The following is a 17282-nucleotide window of genomic DNA, read 5'->3' as shown; positions in this document are numbered from 1 at the left end:
TGGCTTTAGTTGCTTTCTCTCTTAAAAATAATAGTAGCTAAGAAGCATGAAACAGAATTTGTTTCACTGAAAAAAATCCTTAATTCTAGAGGCTACATATACTATTTTGATATTTTAATGTTTAGAAGTATTAGACTTCCATTCTGCATGTTGCAGAGTTAGATGGATTTTAAAACTAGGTACCAGACAAATGCAGGTAATTACTTGGCTCTATCAGGCAACAGTTGTTGTAATACAGTCTTTATTAAATATCCTTTTTATGTTGAGAATTGTTATCATCAGACTTCAGTATACTTTCTGTTGGAGCTACTTTCTGAGTGAATGACTCAATTTTCATAAACTATTGCTTATGAACTTTGTTGAATCCAAACCAGAATTTGCTTTGCAGCTGAACAATTTCAAGTAGGAGAGCTAAAATTAATTTTGCACACCTTTTTGTGTGAACACAGGTTTATTCATACAAACAAATTTGTAAAGCAAAAAAAGGATACAAATATTGTCCTAAAATATAATTCAGAATATCTCAGTAACCTTTGCAAATATTTTTTGCATTTTCCCCCCCCAGGTTTTTCTTCTTATGTTATAGACATAAGTTCTAAAAATACTAGAAATACTTGTAGAAATACTTGCAAACTGTTTCCTGAATTCTTATATGCAAGAAAGTTGAACAGAATGGTCCAGCGCACAGTGGGTTTATTTCTGCTGAGACATGCTTTTTATGTCTCTTAGAAAAGTCTATTAATTCCTAAGGGCTCAGATGTGTCTGGTTAGGCATAGATTATAGAATAGCGTGGTGATGAGCTTCATTTTCTAAGATAACCACATGGACCTAAAGTGCCTCTGGAGCTTAGACTTGTACAGAGTCACAAAAAACCTTATCTTTCTAAGATAACCACATTGACCTAGAATGCCTCTGGCTGTGGAAATGGTGGATTTGAGGACAAGAACTCAAATATGGGCTTCTCAAATCTCATTTATGATATGAAAAGCAACAATTGTCACAAGCCACTCTTCCACGTAAGCAAAAAGATTTCTGACTGCTTCTTCCTCTCTGCCTACTGAAAGATATATAGTCGCTATCAGGTTAAGTTTGTATCAGTTTGATTTTATTGTTAGAAATAAAAATGAAATTTCATTAAACCTAGACATATCATAATAAAGAAGCGATAGTTTAAGGTGCTAGATCATAAAGTTTCATTGATAAGACTAGAAATGTAATGCACAGATAAATTGTCTGGAAGGTTCATTATAAACACCAAATTATTGCTCACTCTCTTTGAAACAACACATCTATGGCCTTGACATTTAATCAGAGCAAGAATGGCATTTATTCAATCTTATATTCTGTAAGTCACCAATTAAAATTAGTTTTCTTAAGGCCAGTAAAATGCAAAATGCTTGTTATTTATATACACATTTTTCTTTTATTACTTTATATGCCTGTGTTTTTCCTTTAAGACGTATATGAGGACTTTAAAAGCCACTGAGTGGCCTTTAAAAACATTTCTTTCTCACTCTGTCTTTCTGTTTCACATATCTTATATATTTATTTCATCTGTTTATCAATGTCAATACAAGACAAACCGCAAGCAGGACTTTGTTTAAAAATAAAGAGGACAGTTTCTAGTCATATATATTTATACCATTAACAACCAGTATTGGTTTCTATTGGAAGTGTAGTGAGAACAGGTACTAAGTTTACATAAATCTAACCACATACGCAGATATAGCACTGACTTGAATGCTTATATACAGATAGATTGTACAACATGGAGCCTCTGTGCTGTCGTGAATGGCTTTGCATATCTGTACCAAATGCACCCAGATGTAATAAAATAATTCTAAATTCTCATCAGTTGATGAAGGATTTGGTACACTCAAATAACCACTCTGACTATTCCTTGGTAGAAATTAAAGATTATTTAGTATTTTGACTTCAGTTTTACTTGTTCAGTAGAGATGTAGATTATGGTTTATTGGTATTTACATCCTTGGTAATTGTTTTGCTTCTCACTATAAAAACAAAATAGGCTGAATACATGCATAACATATTAGAAATGCCATTAGGCAAATGATTGTGATTTAATGTTTTCCCTCTCTATGCTATGCAAAACAAATTTTCCCCAATTAATTTACAATTGATTACTCTATATTGTGCCCCAAGGGAATGCAAAAAAGCCTGTTTGTATGTTCCCTGCTATTCTGTTTCTGTAGTTTGATTAAACTAAACATCAAAAGAATAATTTATTTTATGTACTATTAAAGATAAATTAAAGATAAATTATTTTAAATTGTAAAAATCTGATCACTTATTTGTGTATGTGTGTGTGTATCTGGACTAGCATAGCATTGCACCTGAATTTATTTTTATGTATCTGTAAGAATTTTCTAAGTATATGTGCTTCCAAAGGGAAGCATGCACTTTCAGCATTTGAACTTCCCAACATGCATAGGTATATGCAGTGTAAATTAAATTGTGTTACTTTTAGTCCAATTCACAGACATCTCATAAGCCTTCATTAATGTCTGAGACACTTTTAGCTTGAATTCTTCCCAAAGCCTAAATACAGAATTAGCCTCTCTTATTTTACCCTCCCAGTCTAAGAGGTTTCTATAGTACTAGACCTGTCAAAACTTCTGACCTGTTCAGGACATCTACAAGTACTGCTGCTTTTCTTGTCCATCTAACACTGTAATTTGCATTTTTAGGCAAATGCCATTCATCCCAAGTTTTACAAAAACTCCATCTCTGATTACTGAAGAAAATAGTGTATCTGGGCTTCTGTTTGCTTCTGTTTTATTATATTGAGCTGTTCCTCAGTGTTTTTATTCTTTTCTAAGGTATATGATGACGTAGAAAAAAAACAGCAGAGACAGGTAAAATAGGCAGAGCAGCATTTAGTGGTTGAATCTTGTGAAAATAGCTAGTGGGAAGAATATTCAAATGCTATTTAAATCCAAAAAACTTTTTAATTTTGATTATTCTGTTTCAAGTACAAATTTAGAAATGTTTTTGTTACCTGAATGGGCACAATCATGTATTTGGAATGAAGAATCAGCATTTAACCAAATACTTTATAGTTATCTTAAGACATTTTCATTTAAAAACCAGAAAAACAAAGCACTGGGAAATGGGAAAAAAAGCTCAAGATTCTTAGCTTGAACTATAAACTGTAAATTATGTCCTGGCTAGATTCCCGTGCTGACTGCTTGGGAAAAAGTGTTTCTCTAGGACCTGGGCTGCAGATCTCAGGTGCACTTTTCAAGATGCAAAAGAATGACAGTTTCCCTTAAGGTGTGTTCATTAGTGGCTAACTTCAGTGTGCTCGTGTTTTAGCATGCTGATTCTTTTGTACTACTATTGCAAGACATATCCTCATGAATTATATAAGGCCAAGGCATATAACAATGAGTTCACTTCATCTGAGGACAGAAGGCAGATAATTAAGGATTAACTGTGAATACTTCAATTCTTATTTTGAATTAAACCTTAACCTTTGAAAGATGATGGGAATAGGAGATCTACCTTATGTTTATGCTTTGGAAGATTATATCTCCTACTTTATTAAAGAAGTTTTGAAAGCTGTACTTGTTTGGTATAGAAGTCTACTAGAACTGCAATAAAAATAGAATGCAGAAAGCAACTGCCAGGTTGGACATGCTTCTCTTAATCTTTGTTTTTAATTTACACATAAAGCAATAAAGAAAATGAGATTGCAAAAAGACACATGCCAAATATATACAACTACCCTTTCTTTAATATGACTTCTTAAAACTTTGAGAGAATACGTGTCCATGCTGTGACACTAAGTTCACAATTCTCTGTGGTGCTGAGGGATCCTGATAAAAGTGCACAGTATTATTCTGTTATAGGCTGCTCTGTATCTCAGAAATAAACTGAGTAACATGTGGCAGTTGCTAGGGTAACCATTTTTTTGCATTTTACAGAAAAAGTCCAAGAATAAAACACATGTAAATTGACAGTGTGGAAGGCAGTATCATATACAGTCTCATATTCTCGATTTGTTTTTTATGGTTTTCCTCTATAATATTTACATAACAATGACTTATATCTGCCTCAGCTTTTACCTTGAGTCTCTCCATACACTTGTATTTTGCATAGCTCAGGAAGTCACTTAAACATTCAGCTACTAAGCTTAAACTGGGTTTTGCCCTGTCAAACTACCTTATTTACTGTCAGTAAGATATAGCTGTGGTTGCTCTAAGTACTGATCGTATTCACTGGGTGTCAGGTCATGTAAGCAAAAATTAAATAAAATTTTAAAAGTTGTCTTGTACACTTATATATGACTTCCTATAATTGGCCCAATTCCATTAAGCATCTGTCTTGGATATGAGCATCTGCAGACATTTACAAAGATGAGATTTTGTTGTCTTTTAGAGTCCAATTTAAGGCCTGAAAAGGAGTTCCTATTAAGGCAAACTTTTTTGTGCTTGTTTTGGAAAGTGGTAATGAGTTCTGCAAATTGTTGCATAATGAGAAACCCATCCTTATTATAAGAAGAAATAACTTTATAAGGTATCATTAACTTTTTTATTTGCATTACATTCAAATACTTAACCCCAGTGAATGACAACAAGCAGACTTTGTCAGGCAAATGTAAAGATCATATCTAAGCACTAGTCTGTAATACTAATGAAGTATTATTTTGGTGAAGTGCTTGGTGCTTCTAAAACTTCTTTGTACTTCATACTTTTGAGTTTAGAATATGCTTGAGTGGGAATATTGATTTAGAGCCTTTATATAATACCAGTGATTAATATCAGCAATGTAATGTATGTTTTCCAGAAACATTTTTCTTAAAAAAACATTATCCAATTATAGGTTTTATTCATGCTAAACAACGGAAGTGCAAACTGTCTGCACAATTTAGTTTTGAACACGAGAAAAGTACTTTAAAGGCTTCTCGAGACTCTCCTTCTAAACTTAGTACTGAATAAATCTCATAACAACAATTTTATGCACATTCAGAACTTAGAACTGAAAAGGCTGTCTTATGTCATCCACTGATAACATTAGAGCTAACACTGGAATTTAATGCTGCAGTTTATTTCTGCCCTGATTTACACTTTATGGCTTCAGTGAAGTTACATATAGTATTATAGCATGGTCCTAGTTTGTCATCCTCTGCAGATTGCTGTCTTTTCATAGATTACAACTAAAAATGGTGTCCATTTAATCATCTTTATAAGGGTACTCTAAATTTTAGGCGACTCTAATTGACCGGTTCATGTTTCTTAAATTACTCTGGTAGAAGTAATTACTGGATGAATCTTGATATTGGAGATAACGATGAGAAACTCAGCACAAATAATAGCTCCAAACGAGCAAGATTTCTCAGCAGAATCACTCCTTATGAAACTCATTGCAGGTTTATATCATGCAAAGAGTGAAACAGTTCAAGTGTATTCACTACGTGAAGTGAAAGCCAAAGTTTAGAACCTCATATGAAGTGGTCATCATGCTAATTCTGATTCATGATTGCTAGTGCTGCATTTTCAAGACTATATATAAAACTGTTGTATATTCAGCCCCAGATCTCTGGAATACATTGAACACCTGGCTGAGCAGAAATACACAGGTTACAAATTAAGATGGTAATGTTTCAGGAAATTGTTCTCCTCCCCTGCTAGACAATAGTTGTTTTCTGTTATCCGAGTAAATATAGTGTGTAATTTTAAAAATTTTAAACAAGATAGGAGGGCATTTAAACAATTTTTAGCATCCTACTGGGATGTGGTAGTTCTTGGTAGTTAACAAGTCTATCAGACTGCCTACCTTCACAAAAGTTTCAACTCCATACCACTGGCTCAGAGACCAAACTCAAAACATGTAGCAACACAGATTGGACAGTGCCTTTCACCTCTGGTAACATCTTAATTGCTCTCACTGAATGCAGTCATACTAAGGCATCTAAGCAGACTTTGATGAGGACAATGGTGCTGTAGATCGTTACCTAAGACGATGCTGGCAAAGGAGTGAGCCCCTCAACAGAGTGTATCATAGCATCATGGAGTGGTCAAGTTAGAAGGGACCTTAAGAAGCCTCAAGTCTAATGTCCTCCTCAAAGCAAAGTCAGCTGTTATACTAGACCAGTTTACACAAAGTAAAATCAAACTTTGAGATTTCTTACTAGTTGCTATGCAGGATTTATAATTTTGTCCTTTGACCTTCCCATTTGACATAGATTGTGGTTGGTTTTGATCCATGGGGATTCAACGTTATCATTTGATGTGCCAAGCAAAATTTATTTTTAAGCAAGGCTAATGCAAATTTATTTTTCATGGAATTGAACATGTTCCTGAAGCCTGAGTACTGATTACTGTTTATCACTTCTATTCAAATATCCACAGTTCAATTAATGATGGAGTAGATGACTTCCACAAAATATACTCAGATTTTTTGAAAGTTTATTTAACTTCTGCATGAGTGATTAAATAGCAGCATAGCAGTTTTATACTACACCTTTTATATGCTTACCATTGAGTGGTTGTAGAAAGATAGCCTACAATCTCAAAATAACTACGTTTGTCTCCATGCCATATTTGTGTCAGGCATGTATGGTGTGTGTTCATATAAACCTTTTATCAATTGTTTTCATTTTTTCTAGTTTTGGAAAAATAGTGAAGGAATGGCAAGGACGATTGTAAACAGGCTCAAGTGACTTGCAGCTAGGGTGTAGAAAAAACATATATCATACTAATCATTGCTTAACCTGATGTGCTTGACAAGTAGAACATCTGTGTTTAGATAACATAGGCCTGTGATGTACTCAGAGGCACCCTGTTGAACATGCTAGAGATTCTTGCCCTGCTGTGGGAAAGATCAAAGCACAATGGTAAACTGTGCCTACGTGAATCCCAAATATACAGGCGAAAAGAGCATGTTTGACGATCCTCTAGGAAGGACCAAGTGCTGTAGTGCCTGCATTACTGCTTGTGTGCCTCTGTCCCGGTGCTGCTTCGGGGATCCACTGGTTTGCAAGGTAACAAAAATGAATTTACTCTTTCTGTTTCATCTGTAGTTTTGCAGGTTTTCCTGTGTCCTGCCTGTGTCAGCTCACACAGTTGTGTTTTCTATACCGCTGTGCTGTTACTATGACTGATATAATGACATACCAATGCAAGACATTGTTTGGAAAACATATATAAACCAAATTTAAAACAAAGTAAAGACTGCAGAGACTTAATCCACAGTCACTTGAAGTAAATGGAAAGGATTTTTTCTTACTTTCTATGAACTTCTGGTAAATCTCAGAGACTGTCAGAGTAGTGATGAAGAATAAGACTTGAAAACCAGAGAGTTTATGGATTTTCCAACCCTTAAAGAGCAAAAGGTAATTCACTCTGGAATAGAAGTCCAGGACCTGTGTTGACATAACTCCAAGTATGCCAACTTGAAGTATATGGATCTATATACTTGTCCTCAACTGAGCCTGTGACCAAGGACCATAAATGTACTTCAGAATTTGAACAATGTATGGATAATTTAATATTTCAGCAATTAAATCTTTGAAATTGCATGTAGTTTTACTTCTTTATTCTAGTAATACTTTATTGTTAAATGACACTTGGCAATACTTAAATGCTTAAAAAAGGCATCTGGATCTGTATTTCATTGAGAAGCCTTGAAGGTAGTGGTAGCACTGGCAATCAGCAACTTTTAAAATGTAAACTTTATTAGAGGAAGTTCCTTTATTTAAGTACCTAAATATAAATTGTAAAACCTTTTTTTATCTTCCACTTTCAAAACCTTAAAGGAAAATATATAGTTACAAGAGAATCCATTCTATTCTGTTTGAATCAATACTTTTCCAATGAAATCACACATTTTTAATTGGTAAACCATATAAATAATGCAGTCCTTTCTAGAACAGCTTCTAAAAGTAACTGTGAACAGGTCTAGTAATGGGTATAAAAGTTAGAAGTTATACCAGATCATAATAGGACATATAGGAATAAGTACTATAACTTCTGTCATTAAAATGAGGCAACAAAGAATCTAGCATTACTGTAATTAACACTGAAAGTGTCCTTTAATGTAGACATTAAAGTCTGCCTATTTCTTTCAAATATATTTTTAAAAATTTAGTAATAAATACTATATTGTTTCCATACATCAGTGACATCTGGGCTAGTAGCTTAAAAGCACAGGTCAAAATATGTAAATGGAATTCTGGTTTTTGGATACGGGTTTTTTTATTTAAAACTCATTTCCTTTTTATTCCCCAGTGTGACAGTAATGATCATGAATAGAACAGAATTATTGAGACATGCTAGCTATAGTGAATGGAGCATTCTTTAAGAATACCCAAATTCCAATGTTAGATATCTTTTTGATAAGCTGGAAAGGATTCAACAAACATGGGAAGATCTGAGTCTATGTACAGTAGATTCTCTTATTTTCCAAGAGATATAACTCATTAATGGACAAGAGAAACGTATGTAGTTCTAGAATAGAACTGAAGAAAATGTGACACAAATCATGAACAGTTGCAAAAAAATGTAACTAGCAAGTTAATTGTTCTGACTAAAGGGTAAATAGCCAAAGTTTTATGTTAAGTCCCTTCTCTGTATGTTTGGGAGAACTAACTTAAACTCTTACTGCTATTAATGACAGGAGTAGGAATCCATCTTTGATGTCCATACTAAAAACTTTTTGCTTTCCTCATTCATTTGCCACATAGCCATAGAAATACAAAATAAATTTGGTTGGTGGTGTTTTTTTTTTTACTAAGTCAATTAATTATGGCAACTCTTTAAAAAAATGCATAATCTTATTTTATTTACTTGCAGATGATAAAATGACAATGTAAGTACTGATTTCCTGTATGGAAAAATGTTTACTGTAGACAAGTTAAATACAAATAGAAGGAAGAAGTTAGAGAGGACCATGTGTTTCCATTTTGAAACATCATTTTGATGACTATGAGTTATATTTCAAGGTAAGGTGCAGTTTAAATATTGAAGAGGTTTGCTTCTTGTCATCAAGACTGGTGATATGCTATTCATTGTTTCTGAATATTGCCTGTTTCCTGACACAGGCAAACCAGAATGCACAATCGTTGCCAAATGTTTTGTTTAATTCTGCTTGATTAAAATCCATGTGACCAGAAGTTGAAAACTGCCTTTGTTTCCAGAGTGTCTGAGGGTCTGTTACTTGAAAAACTACCTAGCCAACTTTTCTAGGCAATATGGACTGCGATTTCAGGGGTTTTTTTTGTAACTGGCTAGGTGAATTTCCTTTTATTGGAAATCTTGTTTTTCAGAAAGCTTTGGATGTCTGTCTAAATGTTTAAGATAAAGAAGCTCTGCTCTAACATGTATAATGATTAGGTTATTTTAAATAAGAAGCAAAATTCTCAATGAATTATTTTTGTCTTTTACATTGTGGCATGAGTGGAAATGAAGCAACATGATGAATTTTGTATTTCTAGATAGAAAAATTATGAAAACACTGAAAAGCAAAGAGAAAAAGCATTTACGAGTCCCTTCTGCATCTGTTGACATCAATGGGATTTTTGCTCTTTACCACAAATGGAAGTAAAATTACACTCAAAGATGGCAATTCTGAGGACCATCTGTGAAAGGTTTCTGGATTGTTCTATGTACTATGGAAATTTTAATGGTAGTAGTTTCATTTGCTTGCTTTTAGCAGATAGTTCTCTTATAATTACTTTTACAGGGAACTCTGTTAGAACAGTGTTAATGGGAAAGTGGAAATGAACAGGATTAGCAAAAAGTCAAGAAGGAATAAAAGATAACAATTTCAGTTGTTTTTCCCACATGGTTTTGATCCAGCCTGGTTTTATTGAGATGTTTGAACACTTCAGAAATCACTGGCAATATACAGTATCACCAGCTTTAGAGGTACAAGAGAAGGCAATTTATACCTTAGTATCTGTGTCTCATGAGGGAAAATTACAGGTATTGCATGACTTGTACTTAATCAGATTTTATTTTGTTTATATTTTAAGGTTGTTTTAATATACCCTTTGCACTTTTTTTTGTGGTTATCAGTAACAGAATGTGCGTTATGAAATGAAAGTGTACTTGTTACAGGATGTAAACTAGTAGTTGGTTTTCATTATGCTTTAAAGGCATGGAAGCACCTGTACCAGTGTGAACACAAATGCACTGACTTCCCTGACTGCTGCTGAAATACAGCAGTGGTGATGATATGGTCCAAGTGTCCTAGGGCTTGTACGATGCATGTCCAAACATTATTCTTGGGTCTGTGTAGGGGAAGAATGCAAGACTCTTGCTGTAAAGTTCCACAGCTTCATTGGCTGTTCCTTCTGCCCAGTAAAGATAGAGTTCAGGAGCTCAGCTGCTGCTCTTGGAGGACAAAGTACTTTTCCTTATGTGTTTTTGGAGTTTGGAGTCTAACCCTAGTGCAGTATGCTGCATATCACTTCTGTCTCTTACTGCACAATAAAAATTAAATGACCGATAATGTGTTTTTCTGACAGAATATTGATGACTGGATAATCTATATCAAAGCAACATTCAGAAGAATATGTTACCTGAATTATACATGCTGGGTAAAATTGCTATTCAGACAAACATTTCTAGCTTTACAGATCATTATAGTTGCAATTACCTCATTTTGTCTTTTCTCACCTCATAAGGATACCTCTATAAACTACCATAACGGTCATTAATCATTCCATTTCTCTCAAGTGCTGTAGAGTTTTAGGCTTCTATTTGGGCTTACCAGCAAGTAACTCACCAAATAACTTAAAATGAAGTAAGTAGTGAAATTACTGTATTCTGGAAGTGTCATCAAATAGCTGCTTTACAGTCTCAGCTGTATTTTTTCAACATTAACATGGTATGTCTTGTGTAAAAAATATGTATTCAAAAAGGCGTAATACAATGAATATTTATAGGAGAAACTTGCAGTGTTATGCTTAGAGGATAACCTAAGTAGCTCTGCATTGTTATAAACTGGTATTAAATGGGAGTTGTGCAGATAATGTCCCTCAAGCTGCAGTGGTAATGAAGCACCACTTGACTGTAATTTTATTTTTCATAGCAAAAGGCTTTTTATTTGTGTAGAATTTGATAAGATAAAATAATGTACTTTAAAAATTCATTGTATTGTTTCTGAAATGTATTTTTTGCAGCATGAAGGGAGGAGGAACTGCCTGATTTCCATATGGGACAAATGAAAAGAGCAGTTTCTTGTGCAGTGAGTTTGGAGCTGCTGTTGCAGAGGAAAGAGCTTTTTCTGGAAGGCTTATCCCACATATAAGCCTTTGCTGGGGTTGGGTCTCCTGTCTCTCTGCTCCTTCTGGGGCCTGCAACATGGAGCCAGCTGGTTTGGAGAACTCAGCAGGTAATTCTGCACTTCGGTAGAAACACTGTGAATTAGCTCACTATTAAGTGTCATCTGCAAAAATTGCTGATGCTTGACATGACCTCTAGAGAAAGCTGTTTTCCAGAGGGGGAAGGAAGTTCAGGGACTTGAGAGAACTTGCCAATAGGAATGAACTTGGACTGAAGAAACGAATATCTGTAGTCCTTCAATTTACAGCTACTGTGACTCTTGCTAGAATCTTTGAGAAAAGGCTCTGATTCCACATCAAAATTATTCCTGTCAAGATGCACAGTTTTATTAGTATTTTCGGTACAGAATAAGTCGTATAAGTATGATATAAATAGTGACACATATATATCTCAATTTTCAGCAAAGATGTGCCACTATTGTAAAGCAGAAGGAGGAGACATTCGTGTTTATTCTTGTTCAGGGAACAAGTTCAACATTTGCACTTAGTTAAGTGCCTTCCAAATCAGGAATGTGTTATCTCAAATAAGGATGACTTTTTGTTTTAGCACCATGTCAGACAGCTAACCAACCTGACTATCAACCATGGTATCCTCTAACCTCTCAATACCACAGTAAAAGAGACTATTAGAGAATCATCTCTCATCCGGGATGATGACTATTCTGTGGGGACTTTAAAAATGTCTCAGTGCACAACTTTTCTATTTGTTGTGTGTTCTACTACCTGATGTTTATTCTGATTTATTATTCTGTAATTTATTCAACAAGCAATTTCTGAAATTGTCTGATCTCTAGACAGAGAATTGTATAAACAATCTTTTTTTTTTTTTTTTTAAATTCATAGTGGTAGCTGCATGTCCAGGGAATTTTTGGTACAACTAAACTTAAGATTTTTACCTTTCTCATACCAAATGATTTAGAGACTTTAAAGTATTTCCTGGCAGAGTAGTTCTTATTTGCATGACAAGAACCCTCTAGTAAAAGACTCTTGGGGTAATACTAATAATCAGTAGCTATTTTGAACAAATATTCCCTGTAGCGTTTTATTCAGCGTTGCAGTGTTTACCTCTAAATACAGATGCTTATGCAGGAAAGGGAACCGCTAAATGGTTTCTTTTGTGCCAATGTTGTCAAAAAGCATTTCCCAGTTTGACTGAGATAGTGGGAGCTGAGAGCAGAAAAGAGGCAAAAATTATTTTCTGCTCTAATTCAGAGGTCAGTAGAGTTAAGCTACCATTAAATTTGGGGCAGATATTTTAATGAATTCCAGAAATACAGCAGCTGAATAGAAATAATGGGAATACAGAGATCTTATTTCTTATTTCCTTTGAATTAGAGCATTATTGCTTGTGGCCAAGCAGTTATGGCGAATAGGCAAGCTGAAAGAGAGTGAGTTTTATTGAGCTAAATCTTTTGTGAAGAAGAAATATTTCTAAATGAAGGATAATTGTTTCAAGGATATGCTGTATAAATTTGTGTTTATGAGTTTAAACTTTCCCTTCGTTTTAATTTCCTTAAATTTGTTTGTGCTTTGCAGAAAACCTGTAGGCAGGTTTGGGAATTCTAGGGCTAAGTTCATATCTGCAGCTTGTTCTTCCAAGAAGTTTGTAAAGTAAAGCTAAGAAATCATAAGGTAGAAGCAAATGAGCATGATAAATATAATCCTATTTATCAATGATATTTCCTTTGACTTGTATGACTAGAACATGTCTTTAAATATTGAGAGAAGAAAATGTGCACATGCTGACTATATTTTTTGGCTTTTTTTTTGCTATTCTTGTTATTATGGTTAATTTATGATGTAGCGCCATCTTCCATGCATAAAGAATAGGAAATCTTGTCAGAATAGGGTAATTGGATCAAGCAAAATTGTGAAAGTAGTTTGTGTTTTGCCCCTATGAAAATGCTCTTTCTCACCAGGTGGCCCATTCAGCTACTCCACAAAGAACTCAAAGTGGGATGATCTGATTTGCATCCCTATTGGACATTTCTCTGACACAGATGAGTATATCTTCATGTGCTGTGCTAATAAAACTTTATTGGTTCAGGTCAGCTGAGGATATGAATTTATTGTGGAAACATTGATAACATAATTTATAGAATTTGTGTATAACTCTGAAGATCATACTGTTTGTTTAAATAAAATTTTTGACATCAAGGATATTAAGGAAGTTCGTTATTAAAAATGTTGTTTTCAAAATTATGGCATTTAACAGTTTGTGGATTGGTCAGTTGAATAAGTAAAAGGCACAGTAATTAGTTTTTACAGTTACATTACAGTTGTAATGAGAAGTATTGATTTTTCTCTTAATACTAATGTGTTTAATGACCTTTCTAATGACATCTGTCACTGCTGCTTCTTCTCAGATTCTACTGGTATTTTCCTTCAGTGAAGTAAAGAATTTTAATTGCTTGTTGTATTGTTAGAATGAGAATTAATATTCTTTTTGAAGTAGTGTGAGATCATGAAGACTTATTATGTTAAAAAAAAAAGTGCTTTAGAAGCTGCCAATTTTTTGGTCTTCAGAAGAAATTTCCTTGAGCACTAGATGTGAAATTAGTTTTTCATTGTTTTTGCTAGTTGATATTAAGTAGAGTATGTGGAGTTTCAAGTGGAAGAGTTTACTAAGATTGTTTCTGACAATATCTGTCTGAAGAATTGGCTTTTCCTTCAGCTTTTAATGGTAGTATCTGAAGGAAGGCTATATGATTTAACTAAAACATTGATTTATCATAACTCACTAAAACATATACCTATAGCACAAAGAAAGGTTTAATTGTTTCTCTGTGGTGATTTTTCTTTCAGAAGTAAGATAGAGCTTGCCTTGAAAAAGATCTTTTGTTTTCCACTGCTTATCTTCTTCTACTGCTTTAGGTGCTCTAAAATTTGGCTATTGAGCATCAGCCATTTAAAGTCAGAGTGGTTGTCACCAACCAGCAAAGCTTTTGGTTTGCTTGTATAATCATTATTAATGCAATAAAGATTAGGGGCAAGAGTCAAGGAAAGTGACTCCAACACTGCTAAATGCTTTGCTCTCACTTGCAAGCACTTAATTTTGTCCTCTAGTGTCAAGGGACAAGTGATCACAAGTGATTTGCAGTACATGAGTTTTTTCATAAGCTGCTCATTCTTGATCAGTTAACAAAGATACTTTTGATCTGCATTACAGGTAGCAATGTTGCCTAGTTAACCTGGTCTAATTCTAGTGCAAAAGAGGAATACTCATCTACTTCTGGGTACTCCAAACAGGCACGCTGTGATGTCATGTTCAGACCTACCACCCTGAAAGATGGTTCGGGTTGCCATAACAACATCAGCCAGTCATTGTCTGACACTACAACATTATTGCAGGAGCTTTGAGGGAGTATTAACCAAAAATATAGTCACCATACGTCTTGACTGGTTTGCTGGTTAAGAATGTCTGTGCTGTGTACTCAGGTGATGCATCTACAGCATATTTTCTTTGTACATGTATGATTGGAATGACCACATTTTTCTGAAACTCTTTGCCATATATATAATATTTTAAAATAATACATTACAATATATGTGGCAAAACCTAATATAACCTAACAGTTTAAAGTTACTCATATTTACCTTATTTTTACATTACAAATGAATATGGATAACAATGCAGAAAGGCTGTGCATGTACCTTAGTATATAATAGAAAAAGTTTCATCTGAGTAGTCCTTTGCATATAGCATGAAGAGGTCAGAATCAGGTTCTCTCCTCTTATTGTATAGCATATTTTGTAAAAATCCAAACCAGTAGGTTGAAATTCTTGTTTTAACAACTAAAATGTGCATGGAGTGTGGGTGAAGACAGCATATTTAGTTAATTGAACAAGAGATTGTGCTTCACATGATAAAATTAGCCAGTTTGATTTAAACAGATTTCATAGACCATCTGAAATAGAGGAAGCAAGCTTGCCAATAGCAGGAGCTAATGCTTCAATACCTTTCATTTTGTACTCTGAAAAGGAAACCTCTTCTTAAGCTCATTCATTTTCCAGAGGGAATATCGAATGCTGTGGCATATTGTCAGAGCTGCTTTATTGTCACCATTTACAAAGGTCACCTGAATTAATTGACTTCTTACCACACATATTGTTAAGCTACCCATTTCCTGACATTTATGGGAAGGTGGCAGGCTTACAGCCATTGGCTATCTGTTGATGGCTGTTTCACAGTGTTTGTTTCTCAAAACACAGTAACTCTAAAATTACAAGCAAAGAATTGCATTGCTGCAGAAGAACAGATTCTCTGTGATGTTCTCCAAGGTGTACAGGAGTGAGGGGGTGAGGGGAGAAAAAGGAATAGGAGAAATAATCTAAATACTGAGCTGTTTTTAATACAGATATAGTAGTCTAAAAAACCAAACAAAAACATGCAGGAAGATTTAGGTTGTGTTTTTTGACTTTGAAGCATGCAGTAGATAGCTAACCTGTCTTTTTCATGGTGTAAAGTAAAATCTCTTTCTGGCTTTCACTGATGCATGAATCACAGATCCATGCTGATGGACTTTACTGTATGTGTTTTCATCTGAAGGGATACTGAGGTACTCTTACACAGCATGAAAGAAATGACATAGACATGCATAAACACAAACACAGTAGGCAACAGTAGTGCCAGCACAGAACTGTATATAGATTAAGTTGGTGAAATAGAAAACCACCGTCTCTTTTCTAGCTCCCTGCATTTACTGCCCCATTTATCCCCCTACGTTGGGTTCTTCTCTTTCTGAACAGCAGTGCTGGGCAAAAACTCCAACTAAACATGTGAAGACAAAGACATGGAAAGCAAAGGCAAACAGTTCTGAGCCTTCCTATACTAAAACAGGTAAAGCTTTTATAGTGATGGATTTGAACAGTCTCCTTACATGAAAATATACTTTAGAGAGACCCTGCTGCGATCCTGTTAATTACCAAAGAATTCTGCTTAATGCGATCCTTTTTACCTAATGCGTCCGTTCCAGCTACATCAGTAGTCAGACATTCACACTGTCCCTTCTGACTGGAAAGGGGATGTTTTTAAGCAAAGTCATTTGCCACAGTCCTTAAGATGTAGCCTGGCAGAAATTCAATAACTGTTTGTGATATGCTCATTCAGCCTTGCTGCTCAGTGGTTTTTAGGTCCTGACATAAACAGCATTTCCCTTAATCCTAGCACTGGAAAGAAGAAAGGAGGCTGTCCTGTATCTTGTATTGGTTTCAAAACACAGAGCAACTGTGTAATTTGATTTTGCATCTGAAACATCAGGGGAAACAATCTCCCTTTATAATTTTTTATCCTTTGATGTTCTTTCAAGCTAACAAATGCACAAAACTGATACTCTTGCAAGCGTATTTAGATTATCTCTGGCACAAAAAAAAACAAATTCCATTTGGATTTCCATTCAGAAAGTAAAATGTGAAAATATGCTAATAAAATAACTTTACAAAAGGGGAAAGTGAAAGAGTTTACACATTAAAATAAAAGTCAGGATAAAATTGAAAATAAAGAACTTACCCTATAAAAAGAGTAGTTTCAGAGCTGTAGTAGTTCTTGCATCTTGATAATTTTGATTCCTTAGTTCAGGTAGCCACATGCTTGTATTAAAGCCAGAGTCTGAATAGATGTGCATACATCTACGCCTGTGTGTGAGTCGGTGTGGGTGCGTGTGTCTAACGGAGTATAATACAGAGATGAATCTATTGATATCCTACAACATGAGAGGCTCTGTGCTGCCAGCTGAGATCCCTTACGTTTGCCAGAGCGCTGTTGCTGCCTGGCTGGCTGAGGCTCCCAATCCAGTGGAGAGAGAGGGAGGGAGGGAGGGAGGGAGAGAGAGATGCTCGCTAGCTCTTCTTATTTCTCCTTGTTTCCATGGTGGTTAGTGGTGCATCGTTCACCCGTGCAGTTGTCACACTGACACGGTGCTGCCTGCTCAGCGGTCATTAATAACTGAGCCCCTTCCACTCCCCAGAGAG

The 17282-nt window shown here is 34.9% G+C and overlaps 1 protein-coding gene across 1 annotated transcript in view; it reads right to left on the bottom strand.

Moving 5' to 3' along the window:
* The window catches only part of LRRN3 (leucine rich repeat neuronal 3), a 33828-nt gene extending 16901 nt beyond the window's left edge, over positions 1–16927 (bottom strand). Inside the window, exon 1 of the mRNA XM_010181990.1 lies at positions 16822–16927. The gene's annotated coding sequence lies outside the window, so the exon portion shown is untranslated. The remainder of the gene's footprint in view (positions 1–16821) is intronic.
* Between the last annotated feature and the right edge of the window lie 355 nt (positions 16928–17282).

The sequence above is a fragment of the Mesitornis unicolor genome, unplaced genomic scaffold (genome assembly GCF_000695765.1).
Source record: "Mesitornis unicolor isolate BGI_N332 unplaced genomic scaffold, ASM69576v1 scaffold25723, whole genome shotgun sequence".
Lineage (NCBI taxonomy): Eukaryota > Metazoa > Chordata > Aves > Mesitornithiformes > Mesitornithidae > Mesitornis > Mesitornis unicolor.
Note: the sequence above shows the minus strand (reverse complement) of the source record. Positions and strands in the feature narration are given on the sequence as shown.